General features: G+C 43.5%; 1 protein-coding gene across 4 annotated transcripts in view; it reads right to left on the minus strand.

Moving 5' to 3' along the window:
• Positions 1-26,025, minus strand: part of DIAPH2 (diaphanous related formin 2) — a 1,273,340-nt gene that overhangs the window by 65,626 nt on the left and 1,181,689 nt on the right. The window lies entirely within an intron of this gene.

Raw genomic sequence — 26,025 nt, forward strand, 5'->3', positions numbered from 1 at the left:
TATTTTATTTTTGTTTTATGAGAAGCATTTCACTATAGACATAGTATTTTTTGGGGCCAGAATCAATGACTATTTTCTAATTTAGCCATTACCTATTTTTTTTTTTTAAATATAGGTAGTGATGAGTTTTTATTCTTAGACCCAAGGGCAGACTATCAACTCAGTAAGAACCAGATAAATCATTGATACTTTTCCTTTTGTGCTCAAAAGGGGATATATTTTTTTTTTTACTCTTTAAGACTATTTTATAGTAATTATATTATTAATTATAGCAGGAAACTTTCCATTAATATTTTTGGGTGCACTATTAAGCAGTGGGTTGTGTATGTTCAGACCAGTGTTAAAGGGGTTATCCAATTTAGCAAACAGCCCCCCCATGTGCCGGGCCCCTCACAGGTAATATACTTACCCTGCTCCCAGCTTCCTGCGCTGCTCCTGATCCCTGCACCACCACTGCTGCTTCTCCCTGTACACGGATGAAAACATTCGGTGACGGGAGGGAGTAGCCAATGACAGACGGGGATGAGCCTCCCTAACATTGCGGGTGACACTACGGGACCTCGTCCCCGCCCGCCATTTGCTGCTCCCCCCGACACCGGATGCTTTATTTTGTGTACAGGGAGAACCAGCAGCGTCGGTGCAGGGACCAGGAGCGGTGCAGGGAGCGGGATAAGTATATTACAAATCACTAAAAGTAGATGGCAATAGGGATGGTTTTGGTGTCCTTCTAGAAAAAGTACATAAACGTAAAAAGAACTTATTTTTGGACTCTTTAAAGCTTAACTTTTAATAAAGATATTATTAAAATCGCCCTATATACCAAGGCGGATGACATTATATATTCATGGCAGATATATAGCCCAACTACCACTTAGCATGTGACATCCACTAGGTAGTCAAAATGATTAAGTGTATAGATAGCTTAGATAGGGGGCAAAAGCCTAGGGCAATAGTAATGGCAGAAATGGGAGGCCTGGGGCAATGATATAAGTGCCAGGGAGAGAAAATAAAAAACTTTCCCTGTACAAACCCTAACTAGGCCTCAGCCCAGGGACAATCCCTGATGGTAGAATTTCCCTGTCCTCGTACATACCCTGTCTAACCCTAGGAGGCTCTACAAGGTAAAAACCCCTTCCTGGGTTCCTCAGGGAGTCGATAATAGCTGAGTACATATAGATAATGTTGGTAACATACTGTATCCAAGGGATAATACTGATAACATTCAAATATAGATACCATACTTGGATAAAGTATGTTACCAACATTATCTATATGTGCTCAGCTATTATCGACTACCCAAGGAACCCAGGAAGGGGGGAAACGCGTCGGGGTGTTATTTCCAACTAATTATTATCAAGGGGTACTTTTTCACTATCTTTCTATCAATCCTCTACCCCAGGGGAGTTTTTACCTTGTAGGACCTACGAGGGTTAGACAGGGAAGGTACGAGGACAGGAAAATTCCACCATCAGGGATTGTCTCTGGGCTGAGGCCTAGTTAGGGCTAATACAGGGAAAGTTTTTTTCTTTTCTCTCCCTGGCACTTATATCATTGCCCCAAGGTTCCTATTTCTATTGCCCTAGGCTTTTGCCTCTATCTAAGCTATCTATACACTTCATCATTTTAACTACCTAGTGGATGTCACATGCTCAGTGGTAGTTGGGCTATATCTCTGCCCATGAATATATAATCTCATCCGCCTTGGTATATAGGGTGATTTTAATTATATCTTTATTAAAAGTTAAACTTTAAAGGGTCCAAAAATAAGTTATTTTTTATGTTTGGGTAAGTAAATTAACTGTGAGGGGCCCGGCACATTAGGGGGCTGTTTGTGAAATTGGATAACCCCTTTAAGCAATTGACCCTGCCACAAGTGTGCATTGATGAATATCTAAACTCCCACAGAGATCCAGCTGTGTCAATCATCTTGCTGGAGGCATGTATCGATCCACCACCAGGTTAAAACCCAATGATTGAGCGACAAATATAACCCTGACCCAAGTATTGAAGCATGGATTAACAGGAGGTAAAGAGAAGGGTTGAGGGGGAGGGAAGCTGGGGAAATTGTCTAGTACAAGATATCATTTCTTCATGATCATTCATCCTTTGACAACATTTTTATCCCTTCAAAAAAAATAAAAAATTATGGTGAAGTAAGTAGATATGAAAAAGTCCACTTGTCAAGACCAGGACTGCTGCTTGAAGAGTGCACAAGTTGATGTACGGATGTAGTAGAGGTAACACTCATGCTTTATGAGACGTGTTATCTAAACTAAATGCGTTAGGTAAACACCTTTAATTGCTTTTCAATGGCTTTTGTCTCAAGATAATGCAATGAGTTAAGAAATTTGAGTTAAGAGCTTGAGTGCTAACCCTGCTACATCTGTACAAGACTCCAAGGGTTTTTAAATAAGTTTTTTTAATATATTTCAAATAAGAGAACATCATGACATCCAAAAAACAAAGTAGCGTCATGTGACCATGATGGCTAAGTGATTCCTAAATGATGTGGTGATGTTGCACGCATAGTGATGGACGTCTTATCAGGAGGAAAGCGGTGATGTGTGAATAGAATGGATCAGTATAAGTGAAGTGTAAAGGACATTTAATTTATTTTTTGCATAGTCAGAAACCTATTGATACAGACAAGAAAACCTCTACAACTTGGAAACCAGTCGTTTTACCTGACATTCAAAGGACACATATAACATTGTGATGAATTCCATTTCAGTAGGTACTCTCCTAAGGGAATTTTACTGCACTTATGGAAGGTATAATAAAAAACGCCTTCTAGTCAGGCACATTTCAAGATTCAGTACATTGTACACAAACCTTTGATATGTCAGAATGACATATTAAAAGTTTTGATCAGTAGGGGTCCAAGAACTGACATATCTAACGATTGCTAAAACAAGACTTGCCTAAAAAAAAGTCTCTGAGGCCACGTTCACTTCTGTCTTCAGCAATGAGGTCAGCCTGTCCTCAATGAGCACTTGTAATTTTTTTTTTTTGTGATCGGTAAGAGTCTTGGTTAGAGATGAGTGAATTGATTATAGAATTGAAATTTGACCAGCGCTATTCCAAAAAATCTTTTTTCCACAGAGAGAGATTTTCCTTGCATTCAAGGCAATTAAGAATCAGGTTGAATCGATTTACACCCAAACCAAAATTCTTGGCTAATTCAGAAAGATTCAAATGTTTGGAAATTCATCCATCTCTACTCTTGGCACTTCCAATCCCACCAATCAAAACCTTTGATATGTCATTCTGACATATGTAGTTACTCTTGAAACTGCCTCATTTACACCAGGCATGAATATGAAAACATGAACTTAATACTTAATATTTTTTTTTTAGAGTAAAGCTTCCAACCTAGTACAACACATTTTGCCAATAATCTAAACCTGAATTCTCCCTAAAGAAGAGAAAAGCAATAAACATTGAACTCGTCATGCACAAGATTTCAATCAGAAAACTAGGTTATTGAGAAAACAAAATGAAAAACAGACTTATTGGCAACGGTGTGACATTTCAATAAAACACAATTCTCAATGCACAGAAGAAACCGAGAAATCCTAAAGAACTTGCTTGAATATTTTATCTTTATTAAGATGGACGTAAAATTATCACTTTCCCAAGGAGTGAAGAGATTTTATAATTATAACAACCAAAATAAAATACCTTAAGGATAATGCACACAATCAGGATTGCGGGCAAATTTTCTGTGCGGATTTGCATTGCGGACAATCTGCACCGTAGGTCATTTACATTGTATCCTATGAGAATTTGAAATTCTCAATGCACACGGTGCAGATTTTAAAATCCGCACCATGTCAATTTATTTTATTTTTCCTGACCGGATTTTCTTCATTCACTTAGTAAAATCCTCACCAAAAAAAATCTGCATGCAAATCCTCACCAATTGATGCGGATTGACCACACAGATTTGCCTGCGAACACCTGCAGATTTTCAGTGCAGATTCTCCACACATGAATCCTGAATGTACCCTAAAAGGATGTTATCAAAAGTTAAGCGTTGGAAGTAGATCCTTTGCATACACATCCATGCCTCCGTTATTGAAAGGCTTTTCTATCACTTGGATATACCATTAGTGTTGATCGAGCACCAAAGTGCTCAGGTGCTCTACAGAGGAAGTCACGCACAATGGAAGTCAATAGGAGAACCCGAGCCTTAAACCAGGCACCCCCTGCTCTGAAGAGGGGACGGTGTCTGGTTCATAGTGAAAGGTCAGAAATTGATGGAAACACCACCAAAATGGTTCGGGAACAGCATAGGGAGGATGTCTGGAAGCATCTTGAACTCCCAGGTCGCTGCTGGGAACAATGTTGTCCGAGTAGTACGCAACTTTTACAGACTGACAATAATACGCACAAAACCGAAGATAAAATTGATTTTAGAGGAAAATTGTTAGGAAACATTCTTTCCGATATATTTACTTGTATATAAAGTGCAAGTGCTGCCAAAAATTACAAGGAAGAGGCGCTCCAATATAACCTGTATATCACATAAAGGAGGGCCTCAATCACATTGTGGTACAATTGTTCAGGTAGTGGGACTCCTACACTCATAAAGCCTATGCACTAAGTGAAAGGGCGGCCAAAAATTACAAGGAACCGACACTCCAATACACCCTTTATTACACATAAAAGAGGGCCTGCTGCTGATCTGACCATCTAAAAACAGAGGGGTGAGGGTCTGCTGCTGAGCTGACCCTCTAAAACATTTGGGGTGAGGGCCTGCTGCTGATCTGACCATCTAAAAAATTTGGAGTAGGGATCTGATGCTGATCTGACCCTTTAAAAAATTATGGGCGAGGGCATGCTGCTGAGCTGACCCTCTAAAACATTATGGGCGAGGGCCTGCTGGTGACCCTCTAAAACATTAGGGGTAAAGGTCTGCTGCTGCGCTCATCCTGTAAAACATTAGGCGCGATGGCAGCCTAATAAGCATGTTGATATGATGCAGGAGGAGGAGAACAAGAAAAGGAAGATTGAACCATATACCTTTTTTTGTGGTGAAAGGGGTGCATGGGAATACAGTGTATTTAATACACCATAAAAGCCACATGTAAAGTGCCTTTATGTGCAGCCGCTTTCCTCTGGTGGAGTAGAGAAGTCAGGGGCAATCCAGGCCTTGTTCATTTTGATGAGTCAACCTGTCAGCATTTTCAGTTGACAGGCGGATGCGCTTATCAGTTATTATACACCCAGCAGCACTAAATACCCTCTCTGACAAAACGCTGGAGGCAGGGCAGGCCATCACCTCCAAGGCATAGAGCGCCAGTTCGTGCCAAGTGTCTAGCTTGGACACCCAATAGTTGTAAGGCAAATAGGAATCACTGAGGACGCTGACACAGTCTATGTACTCCTTCACCATCTTCCAAAACTTTTCCCTCTTTGTGAAACTAGGCCGCGCATCAGGTTGAGGGTGCTAGCGGGGTGTCATGAAACTGTCCCAGGCCTTAGAGTGTTCCCCTGCCTCTGTTGGAACTGTCGTGTGTTCCCCTCGTCTCCCTTCCTCGGTTGCTCGGTACTCTGCTGCCAGCGTTGTCAGCTGGAAATTTTTGGAGCAATTTTTCCACAAGGACCTAATGGTATTGCACCATTTTGCTCGTCCTCTCCACCACAGGAATGAGAGATGAGAAGTTCTCTTTGTTGCGGGGGTCCAGAAGGGCGAACAACCCGTAATCGGTGTTGACCAAAATGCATATGATGTGAGGGTCACGGGAAAGGCAGCATAAAATAAAGTCAGCCATGTGTGCCAGAATCCCAACAGACAAAACTTTGCTGTTCTCTTCAGGAGGATGACTCTCAATCTCCTCATCCTCTTCCTTCTCTTCGGCCCATCCACCCTGAACAAATGGTATAAACCTGCTATAGGTACTACCCTCTGTAGCGGAGGCAACCATCTCCAGCTGCTCCTCCTCATCATCATCCAATTTACGCTGAGAAAATTAACGGAGGGTGGTCCACCCGGTGTACTGTCTTCCCCAATTTCCACCCATTTCCACATGCAAAGCGTCCTCCTTCATTGTGAGCAGCGATCGTTTCAGTAGACACAGAAGTGGGATGGTTACGCTGATAATGGGCATCGCAGCTCACCATCTGTGATGATTCCTCAAAGTTGCGTAAAACCTCACAGACATTCATGCCCACTCATCACTTGTGAATAGTGGAAGCTAACTGGAAAGGTGACGACCATGTTACAGCTGGTATTCCACTACTGCCCTCTGCTGCTCACAAAGCTTGGCCAACATGTGGAACGTGGAGTTCCGTGCATAATCACGTCGCACAACAGTCAGTGAGCTGGCAATTGCAAGCGCTGCTGCAGTGTTGCCAGACCAGCGGCAGCTGTAGATGACTTTTGGAAATGGGCACACATGGGGCGCACCTTCACCAGTAGCTCAGGTAGGTTTTGAGATACAGCTGAACCACTAAGTTGAACACGTGAGGTAGGAATAGTATGTGTGTGAGCTTGCCGAGCTCCAAAGCCACCACCAAGTTACGGCCATTATCAGACACAACCATGCCTGGTTCTAGGTTGAGTGGTGAGAGCCACAGCTCAGTCTGGTCCCTTATACCCTGCCACAGCTCTGTGGCGGTGTGCTGTTTGTCACCTAAGCAAATTAGTTTCAGCACGACCTGTTGCCACTTCCCCACTGCAGTGCTACACTGCTTCCTGCTACTGACTGATGGCTGACTGGTGCTGCAAGAAGAGAATTTAGAGGTGGAAGTGGAGGAGGAGAAGGGGGGTGGGTTGCAACCACTAATGTAGGTGGTGGTGGAAATCCTGATGGAAGTAGGGCCCGCAATCCTTGGTGTCGGTAGTACCTGTGCCATCTTAGGGTACGACTCGCTCCCGACCTCCACAACGTTCACCCAGTGTACCATCAGGGAAATGTAGCGTCCCTGGACAAAAGCACTTGTCCATTGTCAGTCGTTAAGTGGACCTTCCCAATAACTGCGTTGGTCACGGCACGGGTGATGTTGCGGGACACATGCTTGTGTAAGGCGGGGACGGCACACCGGGAAAAATACTAGCGGTTTGGGACTGAGTAACAAGGGACCGCCGCCGCCATCAGGCTGCAGAAAGCCTCAGTGTCCACAAGCCTAAATGGCAACATTTCCAGGGCCATCAATTTGGAAAGGTGCGCATTTAGTGCTATGGCCTGTGGGTGGGTAGCTAGGTATTTGCGCTTTCATTCAAAGGCCTGGGGTATGGACATCTGCATGCTGTGCTGGGACACAGAAGTGGATGTGCTAGCTGATGGTGCTTGAGAAGGTCCAGGTGCAAGGCATGGGGCATCAGGTCCTGCGTCTTGGACAGGGGATTGGCCAGTACATAACACAGGGGAAGAGGAGGCAGTGGTGTGACCCGCAGACACTGGTTGTGGACCTAGGCGTTTGGCCCACCTATTAGGGTGCTTTGATGCCATGTGGCGGATCATGCTGGTGAGGTTGCTAGTGTTCATGCCCCTGCTCATTTTGGTACGGCACAGGTTACAAATGACAATTCTTTTATCGTCCATACTTTCCTCAAAAAAGCGTCAGACTGCGTAACACCTACCCCTTGGCAAGGAAGATTGCCGCAAGGGGGTTCTCTGGGGAACATTTGCTGGCCTGTTTTCAGGCCCGCCTTCTCCCTTTTGCCACCCCACTCCCTTTTCCAGCCTGTTGTGGTGCTGTGGATCCCTCCCCTCTGTACTGCTATTCTCGCTCTGTTTGCCACTGTCATGGAAGTTCCCGTGGCAGTTACCAAGAGATCGGAGAGACTGGCAACTCGTGGGTTAAATTGACAAGTTCCCTGTGGATCTTGTTGTGTCTGTGTTTTGGTGAATGCCACACCCCTTGCTTAGGTGTTGCTTGTTGGTAAATCACCTTTCCCATAAGTAGCGGCTTTTCACTCTTGGAGGTGCGGTTTATAGATTTTCTTCCTGACTTCTAACTAGCTGGTCAGTTGTATCCTGTGGTGCTTCTGGAGTTGCCAGTTTTCTACTTTCAGCTAAGTTTGTCTTTTCTTATTGTATTGTGTTTGTTATATTCCCTGTTGTTTGTATCTGGGCCTGAGGCAGAGACTTCCTTTTATCCATACGGGGAGGAATGGGTTGTCTCTGGTCCTAACCTCATTCCAGAGCCTTATAGGGAAAAGGGGCCTAGGTATACAGCATATGAATATTCCTACCATGAAGGTCTATTTATATTATTAGGTAGTTAGGGCCCGGATTAGGGTTGTTTAGGAGGTGACCTGTTCCTTGCCTAGTTTTCAGGCCCAGTTACTGTTCCCCTTCCCTCCTGTTTAGTGTGGAGCCCCCCCCCCCCACAATTATTGTGACAGCCACCCTCCCAGGTTGGGTCAGTGATTTCATCGTCCACAACCTCCTCTTTCACTTACTCACTCTGGTTATCCTCCTGACTTGTTGACCTAACATGAATCTCACTTATTGACAACTGTGTCTCATCCTCATCATTAACCTCTTGAGACCCTAATTGCGGTTGACTTATTGGCAGATGTATCTCATCATCATCATCCACCTCATGAAACACTAATTGCTGTTCCCCACCATCATCTTTTTATGACTGGATACTCAAGAGTTTGGGAATCAGAGAACAAGATCCCCTCATGTCCCTCTTCAAGCAGGCTTGGCAAGAGGGCTAAATCAAGGAATGGTAATAAAAAGAGCTCCTCGGAATATCCGAGTGTGGGATCACTTGTTTGCCAAGACTCTCCATGATGGGAGGAAGGAGGATCAGGGTGAGGATTCTGTCGCTGCTGTAACCAGCAGTCAAACAATTGCATGCAATTTAATGCACGTTGAGCTAATATATTTCGCAGCCAGATAAAACAATAGTCCTTAAACTCCCTAAAAAAGTAACACAATTCCCCTCCCTACACTATCTGTCCCTTCTGCTGCAGCTCGCCCTGACACGTCCCGGCCAGCCAATCACTGTAATGCCAGATGCCAACATGGCCACGGCATTACAGTGAGTGGCACTACTTCCCCACACATTTATTGGCTGCGTAGTGAAAAAGGTGTTCGGCCGAGCATGCTCACCCAACACTATATAACATCAGTTTCTGATCTGTAGGGGTCTAACTGACTGCTGGGACTCCCACCTATTCTGGGAATGAAGCTGCCTCAGAGATGGTTTATTGTTGCAGTTCTTTCACAGCTTGGCTTCATTAAAGTAAATCATGCCATTCTGAAGATCTATGCATGGTGGGTGGTCAGGAAAACTAAGGTGTCCAACTTTGAAGGGGATGAGGAAATATGTCAGTTACCCTCTTCTTCTCTGGTGTGGGCAGTAATACCCATCCTGATCACAAAGTAATGGCATATCTCAGCATTGAGCTATGTGATGAATACCACACCTCATGCCCGCTTGACGTCACCTACGTCAGGCTCACAAGCGCGGTATGGTCACTGGTTACCACAGCATGACGTTACGCCCTCCGGATGAGCAGGTAAGGTCAGCTTGGTACAGTTTACACACACACCTACTGCCTACATGGGCACAGAGAGGCAACAAGCTGAGAGAGCCTTTTGACTGCCGCAGTGAAAAATGCGCTGTCTCAGCCCGGGAAATCTGCCACCAGCTCCTCATTTGATATAAGCCCAGTCCACTAACGGGATTATATAGGGTGAGAAACCATCCCGCGGTAGCTTATAACTAGGCCAAAACACGGACGTGGGGGTTTGTGATCGAGATACAAGATGGCACAAGATTAAATTATATATTTAATCGCCGTAAGGGCACACTAGATATAACACAATATACACAGAGAATATATACAGTGGTCTGAGGTTACAGATACAGGTTATATGGGTACAACAGGGTTAAGCAGAGTAAAAGTCAGTTACTGGGTAGTTGAAAGGTCTATGATGGTGAAATAGTCCTTAGCTGCAGTCACGTGGGAGCAGTGATGTCAGCGGTTTCCAGGTCTCTCCAAACACATTTGCACGATGTGACCCCCTTTCAGAGAAAAATGCCGCCCTCTGGCTTGCATGGGCTTATGACCTCTAGCCAGCTGCTCCCCTCCCCGCCTATGGGTAGGGTCCACCCCTCCTTCTCTGGTGCTGGGAGCAAATTACCCATAAAAACCCTTAGGGCTCATAGCCCCAGACCAAAATGTTGCAGGAAGATGGTTCCGGGCCTAATTGACCCGCCTGGGTTCCGGCTACAACTAGAGTCCAAACATGGTACCGGTATTTTGTTTCTGAGGGGAGATATGAATATCTCCTTTCCCTGGTATCCCCCCATCAAAGACCATGGGCACGTACATCGTGGCCACTGGGACACAAATATGTATCCAGTTTGTGCCTGCGATGGCCGGGCGATTCATAATTCCTTATGAAATGTAGGTGCCAAGTTGTCTGGAAGGTATCATTGATCCTGGCAAGGGCTGATACCTCCTGCTGGGGTTTTTTTCTGCAGGATTTAGCTTGCCTCCAAACTGGCTGATTGAGGTGTGACATTCTCTACCTGGACCACCTTGAAGCCTGGACCCCCGGGGCTTTCTTCCTTGCCAGCTGACAATCAGATGGCTAGGGAGTGGGAACTTATTTTGCATGTATACTGATGTACATGCCAAAAGTTGAATAAAATGACAATTAGGGCTGCCAGTAAATAATAATCCATTTTCCTCACAAGCTATTACTTTGTTCCACGGGAATACCTTTTTTGATTCTGGTTATGGACCTACATAGAGGTTGGTACTAGGACCACAATAAAAAATGAATAAAAAAAACAGGGCTATACTTTACTAGATTGTACATTAGGGATGAGTGAACTTGTGTTTTCAAGTTCGGCTTAGAAGGTTCAGGTTATCTAAGAATTCCGTTATGGATTCCTCTACCACGAACCATAAGTTATGGTCCATGGTAGCGGAATCCATAACAGAATTCTTAGATAACCCAAACCTGAACTTTGTACGTTGAACTTGAAATGCAAGTTCGCTCAAAACTATTTTACATAAGTGGGAATGTCTGAAATATAAGACTGATTATCTCCGATTGTGAAGGAGATCAATGTCTGATTGGAAGGGATCTACCGATTTAGCTTACTGATTGTCCACTGTGTCATGCATCTTGGTACTTTAAAATGAAAATAGCTGAGATATAGTTTGATTCACCTGATCAAGAGTGTCCCTTGGACCATGTTTTTTCAGCAAACGCTAGTGGTCGATACCCCACCAATCACACACTAGTCATGTACTGCTAGGAGACAATGGAGGTGTATCAAACAAATATGAGTGGAGTTTCTGATGGGGTCATGCCACTCTCATCTCCTACAAAGAATAAGAAGGTGGTGAGGGTCCTACTGTTTAGTAACTATTTAAAATTAGACCATGTAAAATCAGTCTACATGATCTTTTGCATGGATACTGTAACCCCCTCTCAGCAAAATGGATGGGTGAAATTGTCATTAGGGTCATGTCAACTATATCTCCTACGAGTCCTACAAGACAAGTGTGATATAAGAAGACCTGGAGAAGAACTAATTGTGCTCCCCCGAGGTATACCATTATTCTTATTATTCCATTTTCACTGTAAAATATTTGTCTGTAGCTTCTATTTCCTCGGAGCTGGACACATGGCGTATAGAATATGTTAAGATCATGTTTACTCCATCTCATTCATGGAAAAAGCCATTTGTGACACTTGGTGAATTTTACAGCTTTACAGGAATAGAACTTGTTTTCCCGCAGCATCCACTGTGTTTTTTCCATGGCACATCTCAGCATACGCCAAGATATTTTCTATCCTTCCTGCACATCTCATCAGACACAAAACTAAAGTCCATACAACACAGATCGACAGCCTGCTGTTACTTTACATAAAACCCTCTGTGGCTCCAATTGATTTTCTATACAGACTACCTGTGATCTTGCAGCTCGGAAGGAAAAAATGGATGACAAATCATAAAACTAAGACATTTAAGGAAATATTATAAGGCAATAAGATATAATGTCCTTTGAGCCTTGGTTGATTGGTAAGTAATCAACAGCTCTCAAGTAAATCTGTGGAGGAAAACTGTGTGTGGGTTATGGCATAGAGCAGTCTAGAAACCACCAAGAAATCAATGCTTGTGTTATTCTGCTAAATGAGCTTTGATTTGCAGAGCAACAAATTATGAAATGTGTCTCATTGATCCCTTTATATTACTTTTTTGGAGGAAGACACCATGTTCTCCTATGAAAACTAAGTAGATGAAAATAGATTTTTATTGTAGAAAAACAACTGTATTTGTCCATTGTAACTTAGTTTTACCCAAACGATTGTAAAAGGAAAATATAGTTAATAAGGTGAATTATTCCCATGGGCTGTACCTGTGGCTTAGGATAAAATTGAAAAAACAATTTACATTTAAAACAGTATTCAGATATTCCAAGCCAATTCAATTGTTACACTTAGATTGTGTCCAAAGGCAAAATTATTAATTTCTTTTGAGGGTAAATCAAGATTTATTGAACAGCTGCAAGACTAGGGTGGGCTTTGGAAGAAAGCGAAGATTATGTAGCATTAGGCCAATTAATTGCAGGTATAAATCCAAAAAGAAGCAAATGTAAAATAGAAAGACGGATATATTTCAAGTTCCTTTGTAGAGGTGAGCGAATTTCTTAAAAGTTCGATTCGGCTGATTCGCTTAATTTCATAAAAAAATTAGCTTTGTGACTAATTACTTTGTCACGAAGCACATTTATTTGTAAGTAGCAGGTGCAATGACAGGGAGCTGCGATAGCGCCGCCCCAGTCATTGTACCCCTCAGATGCCGCTGTTTGATACAGGATCCTGGCATCTGAGTGTAAAATTAACAATAAAAAAAATTAAATCAAACTTACCACCTCCATTTGCTCGCGACGGGCCGGCCGTCGCCATCTTGCTTGAAGATCTCGGACAGAATCCCGGGCGGCGCGAGATTACGTCATCGCGCCAGCTGGCGTAATGATGTAATCTCGCGCCGCACTGGATTTCAGCCGAGATCCTTAAGCAAGATCAAGGCTGGCGGCCCGTCGCGAACAAATAGAGGAGATAAGTTAGATTTTTTTGTTTTTTTTATACTATTTCAGGTTGAATCAATACGCTGAACTGAAGCACTAGGAATTTCAGCTTCTACGCAAATCGAATTTGTACTGAAATTCGGATCGAATTCAACTTCGTGGGATTCGAATCGCTCATGTCTATTCCTGTGTATCTTCAAAATAGCTAGTCTTGCAGGGTGTTCCTGGTAATGAGTGGTTAAAATCATTGTCAGGTTTTCCCATATTGATGATCTATCCTCAAGCCACGCCGATCAGCTGTATGAGGAGATGGTGCGCGCAGTGTGCACGTGCCGTCTCCCATTGCTCTTCATGCTGCTGCTATGTCTATGGCAAAGCAGCAGGAAGAGAGAAGGGAGACAGCACATGCACACTGCGTATGCCGACTACTCATACTGCTGATAGGCGGTGCCGATCTAATATTGATAACCTATCCTGAGGATAGGTCATCAATATTAAAAGCCCAGACAACCCCTTTAAGAAAATTATTTTGATGTTGTGGTTCATCCGCATATTGTCACGGCTGAGGATGGGGGAAAATTCTCAGCCGTGACAGTATGACCACAGGGGTGGCTCTCACTGGCAGGTAGAAAATAAAGGAGGCTGCTCCAGCAAAGCATGGCTGAAGCAACCTCCAGACCTGGGAAAACAGTGAGGCTTTATAGGCCAAGAAGCCACACCCCACAGTCGGACACACCCAGTGACACACACACACTGGGAAGGGAGTTAACCCTTCCAGCACCAGAGAAGGGAAACACACATTAAAGGGAAAGTGTCCAACTCACTAACACACACTGTGGCTGTTGCCGCAGGCAACGACATGGGTGGCACTCATGTCCTGGGAGTCAGCCCGAAGGCCGGGACACTGCCACCACATGTACATCATACCAAACGTTGCCACGGGCAGCCACAGTGAAAGGAAGATGTCCGTGCGCAGCAAACATAAAACGCAGTGCACACCAGACATACACACACGCACACAACTCCAAGGGAACCGCACACATCACTGTTGTCCGCGGCAACCGCACTTGAGGCAAACAACATCATGCCTCAAGCTGCGGTTGAAACAACAACCCAAACCGCGGGCAACTGTATGCGGCTCCCAAGGAGTCACGGCCATAACCGTGGCCGTGACACATATAAGCAAATCTTTATGAAGTTTCCAAACTCTTCTTCCCTAGAAGTTCTCATGTCTCCTGAATAAAAGGAGATAGGTCTGTACAGAACATCCATGTCCTACATTTAAAAAGGGATTCTAAAAAAAAAAAAAAAAAAAAGTCTAACTTTTTGGACTTGGCTACAAAGATGAGTCAGTAACTTGTTGAGGGTGTGTTGGAAGTGTGACACTGAATATAATTTCAGCATTGTGTTTATGATAATAATTAGAGATGAGCGATGCTGACGAAGTGGAATTCGATCTGAATTTCAGGAAAACGTAGATTTGCAACGAATGCAAATTTTCTTGCGCTTCGTGGTAACAAATCGCAATTTTCCTAAAATGGCAGCTACACGTGTGAGGACATGGGACAAGGAACTCTGGGAAGGTGGGATCACACAGATTGACATGCCTGCATGCAGCCAATCGGCAGCCAGCCAGCCCTGTGATGTCACAGCCCTATAAATACGGCAGCCATTTTAGATTCTGCCATTTTCCAGCATTCAGAGTGCAGGGACAGACGCGTAAAGGCGCTACAGACAGCAAGTGGGAAAACCTCGATGTTATAAATCCTTTTTTCATTATTATTTTTTTTAACATAGAGGTTTTCCCACTTGCTGTCCCTAGCGCCTTCTGGTCTCTCCCTGCACTAAGATGCTGTGAAATGATTCCTCCCTATCCTTTCCCTGCACTTAAAAAAAAATTTATAATGAAAAAAGGATTTATAAGTGCAGGGAAAGGATAGGGAGGAATCATTTCACAGCATCTTAGTGCAGGGAGAGACCAGAAGGTGCTAGGGACAGTTATTTCTGGTGAAAGCGTATGGGGCGTATTACAGTAAAAAAAGAAAAATATATACGCTTTTAACTGTTGCACTTATTTGTGGCAAAAGCGTTCAGTGGCCTAGTTCAGTACAAAAAGAAAAATATATTCTCAGTTCACGTCGGCGGTTATATATGTTGAAAGCATGGCTGGGAGTCAGCAGGGTGGCAGCAGTAGGAGGTCAGGAGCCAAACGTGCCCAGGGTAAAACACATTTGGTCAGGACTTGCGCAGGAGAGCCTGCATGCAGTGTTCATGTGAAAGTTGCTAAGATGGCAAAATTGGTGGCACAATAGAGGGGTAAGTACTAAGTAAACTATCTTCCCTTCACAGGTCAATATGCAAAAGGATTTTCACCAAAGACGAGAGAATCATTTTAAATCAGATTTCCCTAATATATATATATATATATATATATATATATATATATTTTTTTTTTTTTTTACTAGACAACTCCTTTTAAAATCTGATTCACATTTGTTACATGCAAATTGTGACTTCTTGTTCACAGGATGCATTAGTAAAACGTTGTATGTGCCTAGTTATTCATAATGTGGCCCTCCATGCCCCAGTGGGGACAAATGCCAACACAAGACACACCCGGATGTGCATTTTTACTGGTGGTGGTCGAACACTATTTTGAGCATATTTTTTAATGCAACAGAAGTCATCAATTCTCTTGCCATTAATGATGGTCATCCTTGGTTTTTCACCTTGGCATCTCATATTAACATGAAAATAAATAGCCCTGGGTTCCGTCTATGCATCTCAGAAGCTATTGCACTGTACTTTACATAGGCATATACATCAATACGTGCTCAATATGACATTGAAGCCAAACGTCCTCCAGTTGAACTTGTCTCGAAATGGATTTAGTGTTTCTCTGAGACCTGACATTGCTTCTCTTATTCAGGAACAAGATTTTGCAGCCTCTCGCTCATTTGTGAATACATTTTGTCAGCTACAGAAGGTAAAACAAAGCCCAGCTGTAACTTTCTGTCAGACTGGGATGAGTCTGGTATTTGACTAAGAAAGGGAAGAGGCACGGCAAAGGCTCTTTCCACCTGGGAGCAATCTCCAGTGCGGAGAGCAGTCCCTTGTCATGAAAATAGAGCACCGGCTAAGTCACACTACCGTGTTAATTGGCTCCAGACATTATATATCACTACATCTCATAAGGTTAAAGGAAATTTAAATGTCAAGTGTGCTTATAAATAAGCTAAATTTCCTGCCAGGGGCCCACAATCAGTCCTATGCTTTATTCGCAACCATCTCAAGCAAAAATTAAACAAACACTGCAAAACCCCATAGGAATTATTATGTGGTTGAGTTTTTGGACTACTGTCAAGTAGTGATGATCAAGCATGCTCGGCCGAACACCTGCTCGGCTTAAGCATCTCTGTGCTTGGCACATGGCGATACTCGGCTGAGTACCACATGTGCTTGAGCACCATGCTCGAGTCATCTCCCTGCACCATTCTTGGCTGCTACGCAGCTAATAAACGTGCAGGTAAGTACTGCCCTTGACTGTAATGCCATAGCCATGTTAGCTACTGGCATTACAGTGATTGGCTGTCCGGAACGCGTCATCGGGTGCAAAATTGCACCCGATGACACGTGCTCGGATCAGTTATAGTCAGGGAGAGCTGAGCATAGGAAGGGACAGAGAGTGTAGGGAGTGTAATTGAATATTTTTTTGGTACAAAAACATTTCAGAGACCCAAAAGTCCTTTTGAAGACTATTGTGTGTGACAGCAGCAATATATATTTTTAGCGCATCCTGCGCTAAATAACGTGTAATAATCCGCTGCGGACAGTTAAATTATCCGTGCCACATCTCCAGTGTAAAGTGTGCGCATCTCTAAATTATCAGTGACATCCAGTGTACTTTTTCCGTAGACGGTGTCCTCCTCTGACAGGGACCATACCAGGGCCACATCTGCAGTGTAACGTGTGCCATTCAAAAAAAATTCTGTGACATACAATGTAATTTTTCTATAGTCGTTGTCCGCTTCTGACAGTGACATTACCAGGGCCACATCTGCAGTGTAACGTGGGCGCTTCAAAAATGTATCTGTGACATACAATGTACTTTGTCAGCTTTGAAACCATACTCCCCCCGGAACCCAAAGACTTTGGTTTCCCAGAAGCAGCTGGGAATAACGCCACCGTATCGCCGGTCGTCATCGTTTATGGTCGGAACTACGATGGTATCTGATCGTCTTCGAACCTCTGACTTTCGTTTTTAATTAATGAAAACATTCTTGGCAAATGTTTTTTGCTTAGGTTCATCTTGCGCCGGTCCAAGAATTTCACCTCTAGCGGTGCAATACGGATGCCCCTGGCCATCCCTCTTAATCATGGCCCCAGTTCCAAAAACCAACAAAATAGAACCAGAGTCCTATTCCATTATTCCTAGTTGAAATATTCAGGTGACCCGGCCTGCTTTGAATACTAATTTTTTCAATGGTCAGCTCAGCAGCAGGCCCTCGTCTACAATCTTTTACAGGGTCAGCTCACCTGCAGGCTCTCACCTACATTCTTTTACAGGGTCAGCTCACCTGCAGGCCCTCACCTAATTATATCTAATACGTAATTGCTTTGATGTGATAGCCATAGCCTTGGGGACGTGCAATCAGCCCCAGGTTATCTAGAGTCACCAAAACAGCAGCAGGCCCTCGCCCCTAAATGTTTTAGATGGTCAGATCAGCAGGCGCTTGCTCCAAATGTTTTTGAGGGTCAACAGCAGGCCATCAATCATAATTTTTCAAGGCTGTGCATGATGCCCTCCTTTATGTGTAATAAAGGGTGTATTGGAGTGCCGGTTTGTTGTAATTTTTGGCAGCCCTTTCACTTAGTGCATAGGCTTTATGAGTGAACTATTGTACCACAATGTGAATGAGGCCCTCCTTTATGTGATATGCAGGTTATATCGGAGTGCTTCTTCCTTGTAATCTATAGTGCTGAAGAAAGTTTATGGCTAGTTAAACTAGGATTGATTAAAGGAAAGGGGAGCCCCAGTGCAAAAATAATGGGAATCACCTTATATTGCAAGCTTAACCAACCAGCAGCAATAAAGGGTCATAGGGCCAGAGGTGGTGTAAGTTATGTGCAATATTTTAAACAGGGCCACCCCAACTATTATACATTACTTATACTACCAATCTTTAAAGACATTTTTTGGGCCCCTCTAGCACCAAAACTGTACCTGTACCTTCTATAGCTACAGCACAAAAGGCCTGATTATTCTCCCCTTGACCCATATAATCTATATCAGATTTGCATGACACTGTAAACAGTACCACACAAGAGCAGATAAAAAAAAACTTAAAGCTATACCTCTCCTCCCGCCTCTACAAATCACTTGTCTCTAGAGATACCTTTTACACCCCCCAGGCGTGTCCTACATTTTGTATGAGATGGTCTATCCGCTATATCCTTCTTCTCCCCCTTTTGAAACTCAACATGGAAAAAAATTATAACATCTTCTCCCCTGACCAGACCTCAGTTACATTTAGCATTGAGCAAATCGAAGTGAAACTAATTGACCTCGATCCAAATTTCAGGAAAAATTTGATTTGCCACAAAGCTGAATTTCCTTGCGCTTCATGGTAATGAATACATTTTTCTTTTTTATTAAATGGCGGTAAAAAATCCCCACAAAAGCATACTTGCCTCATCTATTTTCTCACGGAGAGGATGTCATGGCCATCTTCATTGAAGAAACCACGTGGAATCTCGCATGCTGACGAGTGACATCACTGATGAGGTCATCAGCGATGATGTCACCATGCCTGGCCAGCATGATGATGTCATCACATCACAGCGTGAGATTTTGCATGGTTTCTTCAATCAAGGTGTCCGCAACAGCCTCTCCGCAAGCAAATGGATGAGGTAGGTATGCTTATTTTTTATTTTTTTTATTACCACTGATTAACGCCTGAAAGTCCTCAATGTTAATGTCAGATGCTGCAATCAGCAATGTACGTAGCATCTGAGGGGTTCACTTACAGGGGGAAGTGCGATCGCCTTTCCTCATCATTGTGCCTGCTACATACAATGGAATGTGCTTTGTGACTAAGTCATTCGTAACCAATCAAATTTCTTTGTGAAATTTGGTGAAGTAGTTAATGTCATTCAATTAAATTGCTAGTGCGTACCCTCATCATTTCCTGCCTGGACTACTGCAACATCCCTTGCGGTGGCCTCCCATTTAACTCTCAAGTCCTACATCAATACATCCTTAACTGTACTGCTTGGTAAATCTATCTCTCCTCTAATTTCTCCTCCACCTCTCTCCATCCCTTCATTGGCTCCATGATGCCCAAAAAATTCAGTTCAAAATGAGATCAATGATATACAGAACTATCTACAACCTGTCCCCTTCGTATATCCCTGACCTAATCTCCCAATACATTTTGACACCTAATCTCTGATCCTCTCGAGACCTTCTTCTCTATTCTCCTTTTGTCTACTCCTCATACAATCATCTACAAGACTTTTCCCATATATCTTCCATGCTCTGGAACTCACTACCCCCAACACATCAGAATGTCTCCCACCAAAATATGGGCTATAGGAGCTGGTACAATATGTACAATGCATGTGGTCAAGTTCTTTACTTTCCCAGACCACAAATATAGGTCCAGAATTTCCCAAAGTCTGATACAAGTGAAATGACAAAAGGACAATCGGGTAACCAGATCTCTAGGTCACTCACTGCTTATTATAGCAATAGATGCATCTTATTAACAGTGATGAGCGGCAGGGGCAATATTTGAATTAGCAATATTTAACAAATATTTGCGTGAATATTTGTCATATATTTGTGAATTTGAGATCTCCAGTAATTATTTTCTTGTTTGCAAAAATCGGCAATTGGAAAATGTACAATAAAAATTTGTGATACGAAAATTCGCAATCAACACTACTCCAAAAGCTAAAGATATTGCAGCCTTCTCTTTGGCCCACAAGCAAGAAGCTGTGAGGGATCATGGGTACCGATGAAAAAAAATCTAGAATATTTGCGATTACGAAGATATAGCACTATATTCTATATATTCGCAAATTCTCAAAGTGCCAATATTTACGATAAAAATTAGCAATTAGAATATTCGCAATCAATACTACTTATTACTGTAAAAAAAAAATTTAATTCATGTAAAATGCTAACAAATACACAATGACAAGTAAACGCGATCACGTGCCTTTCAAATGCCAATTTCATAAGACTGAAGCAAAGCAAGATAAAAAAACTAAGATGTAAAACACAATTGGCTGTCAGTCAGTCACTCAAGACAAAGCACAAGATCCCTTAAGTCAGTGACGTGTTTTACAGCAAAGACAAAGGATCTACTACAAGGAGCAAGTAGCAAAATCTCTAAATATAGATTGGAAGTTTTTACAAAATGAAAGCAACACAGATATCACTATATACAAAAAGACGTACCGTATAATGTATACCAGCTGTAAATATAGAATTATATACAGGAAATACCCAGGTTATACCAGCATGGTCCAGATCACTATATACAAGAAGATGTATAATGTATACCAGCTGTAGATAATTATATACAGGAGATGCCCAGGTTATACCAGCATGCTCCATATCACTATTTAAAATAAGATGTATAACTTATACCAGCTGTACATATATAATTATATACAGGAGATGCCCAGGTTATACCAGCATGGTCCATATCACCATATACAAGAATATATACAACTTAAACCAGCTGTACATATATAATTATATTGTCATGGGTAGGGTTGAGCGAAACCAAACTGTTAAGTTCGGGTTCGTAACGAACTTTACGGTAATCGGCACCCGAACCCAAAAATTTCAGTAAAAGTCTGGGTTCGGTGTTCGGGTAATATTAATATACCATCGGATTGGAGAAAACTCCAATCCGATGGTATATTTTAACTTGAAGCATCACCATCACCATGGGAACGCCTCTGTTAGAATATACCATTGGATTTGAGTTAGATCGTAAAAACTCAGATCCGACAGTATATTCTAACACAGAGGCGTTCCCATAGTGATGGGGACGCTTCAAGTTAGAAAATACTGAGAACTGTGTACATGACTGCCCCCTGCTGCCTGGCAGCACCCGGTCTCTTACAGGGGGCTGTGATCCGCACAATTAACCCCTCAGGTGTCGCACCTGAGGGGTTAATTGTGCGCATCACAGCCCCCTGTAAGAGATCAGGTGCTGCCAGGCAGCAGGGGGCCAGACCCCCCTCTCTCCTCAGTATTAAATTTATTGGGGCGCACTGGCCACCAATGATTTTAATAGGGGTGGTGGGGGGGGGGGCCGCACTGGCCACCAATGATTTATTAATAGGGGGGGGGGGCCGCACTGGCCACCAATGATTTTAATACTGGGGAGGGAGGGTGGGGCGCACTGGCCACCAATGATTTTAATAGGGGGGGCCGCACTAACCACCAATGATTTTTAATAGTGGGGGTGGGGGGCCGTACTGGCCACCAATGATTTTAATACTGGAGAGGGAGAGAGGGGGGCCGCACTCGCCACCAATGATTTTAAAACTGGGGAGGGAGGGGGGTCTGGCCCCTGCTGCCTGGCACCTGAGGGGTTAATTGTGCGGATCACAGCCCCCTGTAAGATATCGGGTGCTGCCAGGTAGCAGGGGGCAGTTATGTACACAGTTCTTAGTATATTCTAACTTGAAGCGTCCCCATCACCATGGGAACGCCTCTGTGTTAGAATATACTGTTGGATCGGAGTTTTCACGATCGTGAAAACTCAGATCTGAAAAGCTAATACTATTATTTTCCGTTATAACCATGTTATAACGGAAAATAATAAAGTGAAGTTCGGGTCCCCATCGACTTCAATGGGGTTCGGGTCCAAGTTTTTTTTTAAAGTTCGGCCGAACTCGAACATCTAGGTGTTCGCTCAACTCTAGTCATGGGTAGTGCGAGAAGGAAAGACAACCAAAGGCAACCACAACAAAACAACAGACTAGGCCCCAAACCTAGGGAACAAAGAGGTCACCTCCTAGCAATCCCTGATTCTCTTCCTAAGCTGCTAACAACATGTGCAAATCTCAAAGGTAGAAATGCACATGCACAGGAACCTGAAACTGCTGAAACACTGCACCAAACCCTCAGCTTAGGTAGCAGGGAAAGAGGCAACTGGCTCCTTCCAAACTGAAGGAGCTAGTGTCTCCCTGAGGCCTAATCCGAACAAACACACCAAGAAAAGGGAAAAGGACTTAGCTTGAGAAGCAACTGGAACAGGAGAACCACCACACAACACTCCACAGAAGAACTATCAGCCTCAGGGAAGCAAGTGAGAGGCGGAACATATAAAGAGCCACCTGACTGATAATGAGCAGCATCTGTGAAGGGGTGGAAACCTGTCAGCAACAAGGAAAACAAGAGAAATCTTTCAGATAGACTCCTGAGTCTTCCATCTATCTGAACTTTTAAGATCTCTCCCAGAGCCGGCGGTGAAATACAGTGGATATAAAAAGTCTCCACACCCCTGTTAAAATGTCATGTATTTATGATGTAAAAAAAAAAAGAGACAAAGATAAATCATTTCAGAACTTTTTCCACCTTTTAATGTGACCTATGAACTGTACAACTCAATTGAAAAACAAACGGAAATATTTTTAGTAGATGGAAAAAAAAGTATAAAAATTAAATAATATGGTTGGATAAGTGTGCACACCCTTAACTAATACTTTGTTGAAGCACCTTTTGATTTTATTACATCACTCAGTCTTTTGGGGTATGAGTCTATCAGCATGGCACATTTCGACTTGGCAAGATTTGCCCACTCTTCTTTGCAAAAACACTCCAAATCTGTCAGAATGCGAGGGCATCTCCTGTGCACAGCCCTCTTCAGATCACCCCACAGATTGTCAATCGGATTCAGGTATTTGGCTCTGGCTGAGCCATTCCAAAACTTTAATCTTCTTCTGGTGAAGCCATTCCTTTGTTGATTTGGATGTATGCTTTGGGTCATTGTCATGCTGAAAGATGAAGTTCCTCTTCACGTTCAGCTTTCTAGAAGAAGCCTGAAGGTTTTGTGCCAATATTGGCTGGTATTTGGAACTGTTCATAATTCCCTCTAGCTAACTAAGGCCCCAGTTCCAGCTGAAAAAAAACAGCCCCTTGGCATGATGCTCCCACCACCATGCTTCACTGTGGGGATGGTGTTCTTTTGGTGATGTGCAGTGTTATTTTTGCACCAAACATATCTTTTATGGCCAAAAAGTTCCACCTTGGTTTCATCAGACCATAACAACTTTTCCCACATGCTTTTAGGAGACTTCAGATGTGTTTTTGCAAAATGTAGCCTGGCTTGGATGTTTTTCTTCATAAGAAAAGGCTTTTGTCTTGCTACTCTACCCCATAGCCCAGACGTATTAAGAATATGGTAGATTGTTGTCACATGTACCACACAGCCAGTACTTGCCAGATATTCCTCCTTTAATGTTGCTGTAGGCCTCTTGGTCGCCTCCCAGACCAGTTTTCTTCACGTCTTTTCATCAATTTTTGGAGGGACGTCCAGTTCTTGGTAATGTCACTGTTGTGCCATATTTTCTCCACTTGATGATGACTGTGTTCCGTGGTAGATCTAATGCCTTGGAAATTCTTTTGTACCCTTCTCCTGACTGATACCTTTCAACAATGAGATGCCTCTGATGCTTTGGAAGCTCTCTGTGGGCCATGGCTTTTGCTTTGGGATGTGACTAAGAAAATTTCAGGAAAGACCAACTAGAGCAGCAGAACTTTATTTGAGGTTAATTAGAGGCACTTTAAATGATGGCCGGTGTATGCTGACTCCTATTTAACAGGATTGTGAATTTGATTGCTTAATTCTGAACACAGCTTTATCCCTAGTTATAAGAGGGTGTGCACACTTATGCAACTACATAATTATTATTTTTTTCTTCCCTCCACCTAAAAGATTTCAGTTTGTTTTTCAATTGAGTTGTACAGTTTATAGGTCATATTAAAGGTGGAAAAAGTTCTGAAATGATTTATCTTTGTCTCTTTTTTTTTTTTACAGCACAGAAACCTGACATTTTAACAGGAAAAGATTATTCAATGTGTAGGGAAAGGATACGGAGGAATCATTCCACTGCATTTATGTAGAACAGGGTTCAGTCGGGGAGTTTACAGCCTGGGTAATAGGAACAATCCTATTACACCTTGCTGCACTGACTGGCGATACAAATTGCCATTATACAGCTCTGTAATTCCAGCAAACCGTTCTTGTTATTAGAGTACAAGTGCTGTGTGATACAGACATTAACAGGGTTTATTACAAGGAAATATTTATACGTCATAATAGCCTTTTGTGACATGTTTTAGCGCAAAAAGAAAAAATAAATTTACCGCTCTGCGGCGCACTTATCTGCAGTAAAGGCTTTGGTGGGGTGTTTTAATGGAAAATATATATATATATATATATTTGCCACTCAGCGGTGTAGTTATTTCTTATAAAGCCTTTTGTGACGTGTAAAAGCACAAAAAGAAAAAATATATTTGCCGCTTAGCGTACAGTTATCTGTAGCTATTGTAGGAGTGTTTTAATTTCCTTTTTATTTATTTGATCTAACAGTATGTCAGACAGAGAAGTGCTAGGCCCTGCACAGGGGAGTGGCAGAGGCCTAAATGTTTCTGGCGAAGGCAGAGGTCGCAGCAGAGTAAGGGGCTGTGGCAGCAGGGGTCACTTCAAGAGGCCTGAGCTTCCAGTCTCAGCTAGCGGTCGTGTCGTGACCAGCAAGCCAGCGGTTTTTGAATGGTTGACTCGATCTTCGACTTCGTCCCAAGTGACACATCAGACACCCCCAGCCAAGATTCAGTGGGTTCGTCAGACACAACCCTTAGTTGGCATGGCCCTGTGCCCTTACCTGTCGTTAAACTGCCTCTGTCCTTTTCTGTTCCCAGAGCCACAGAAGTATTGTATGCTGTGGGCTCAGCTACACTATACATTGAGGACAAGTTACTAGAGGACAGTCAGCAGCTACTGTCCAGCCAAGATATGGAGGAGACATCCGCTGCTTCCTCCACTAGACGGGCAAGTAGTGACGAGGAGAGTGGCGTGGGAGCTGGTGTTGCGAGTGGTCAGGCTCCTGACCCATAGACCGTTGAGGAGGACATCAGTGACATGCAGACAGTCCTCGATGATGATAATGTAGCTGATCGCACTTGGGAGCCGATGACGAAGGGGCTTCATCATCATTGAGAGAGAAGGGTGGCAGCTTGCCCGTGAGGCAGCAGCGGAGCCAGTAAGTCACTAGCATGGCCGGGAGTGAGCAGGGTGGCTGCAGTGGGAGGTTGGGAGCCTACCTGCCCAGGAAGTAGCAGTGCAGGGGTTCAAGGAGGCAGCAGCGTTAGCATTCAGTCAGTGCGTAGTGCTGGTGGTAAAACCACCTACTCGGCGGTGTGGCAGTTTTTTCTTAAGCCGCCGGAGGTGAACGTTGCCATACGTAGAATGTGTGGGCAGAAGGTGAAGCATGGCAAGGGTGCCAATGTTGGCACTATGGCCCTGCGTCAACATATGCAGCATCGCCATACAGTAACTTGGGAGAACCGTGGCTTAGATGTGGTGGTCCAGCCTGCTGCATCACCCAGTGGCATTCACCCGGTTTCAGGCAGTCAAGGCTCCACCACATCAGCCGAAGGGAGCTGTCTGTCATTCCCATCATCTGCTGGTCCCGATGCTCCTGTTCCTCCTCGTCACTCTTTTCATCAGCAATCGGTCACCGAAGCGATTGCCAAGAGACAACAGTATGCGTGCACTTATCCAAAGGCGCAGAAGTTTTGCATCTGTCCAAGTTGCTGGTGCTGCAATCCCTCCCTTTCCAAGTGGTCCGGTATTTGATCTCACCTGGCTGGAAATCAGCCCAGCCGCACATGTTGGGAGGAAAATACCTGTATTCCCAAACAAAACCTCTTGCTATGTTACATTAGTGACAGCCGAATTGTCACCATTCGGCAG

The sequence above is a fragment of the Bufo gargarizans genome, chromosome 9, assembly GCF_014858855.1.
Source record: "Bufo gargarizans isolate SCDJY-AF-19 chromosome 9, ASM1485885v1, whole genome shotgun sequence".
Lineage (NCBI taxonomy): Eukaryota > Metazoa > Chordata > Amphibia > Anura > Bufonidae > Bufo > Bufo gargarizans.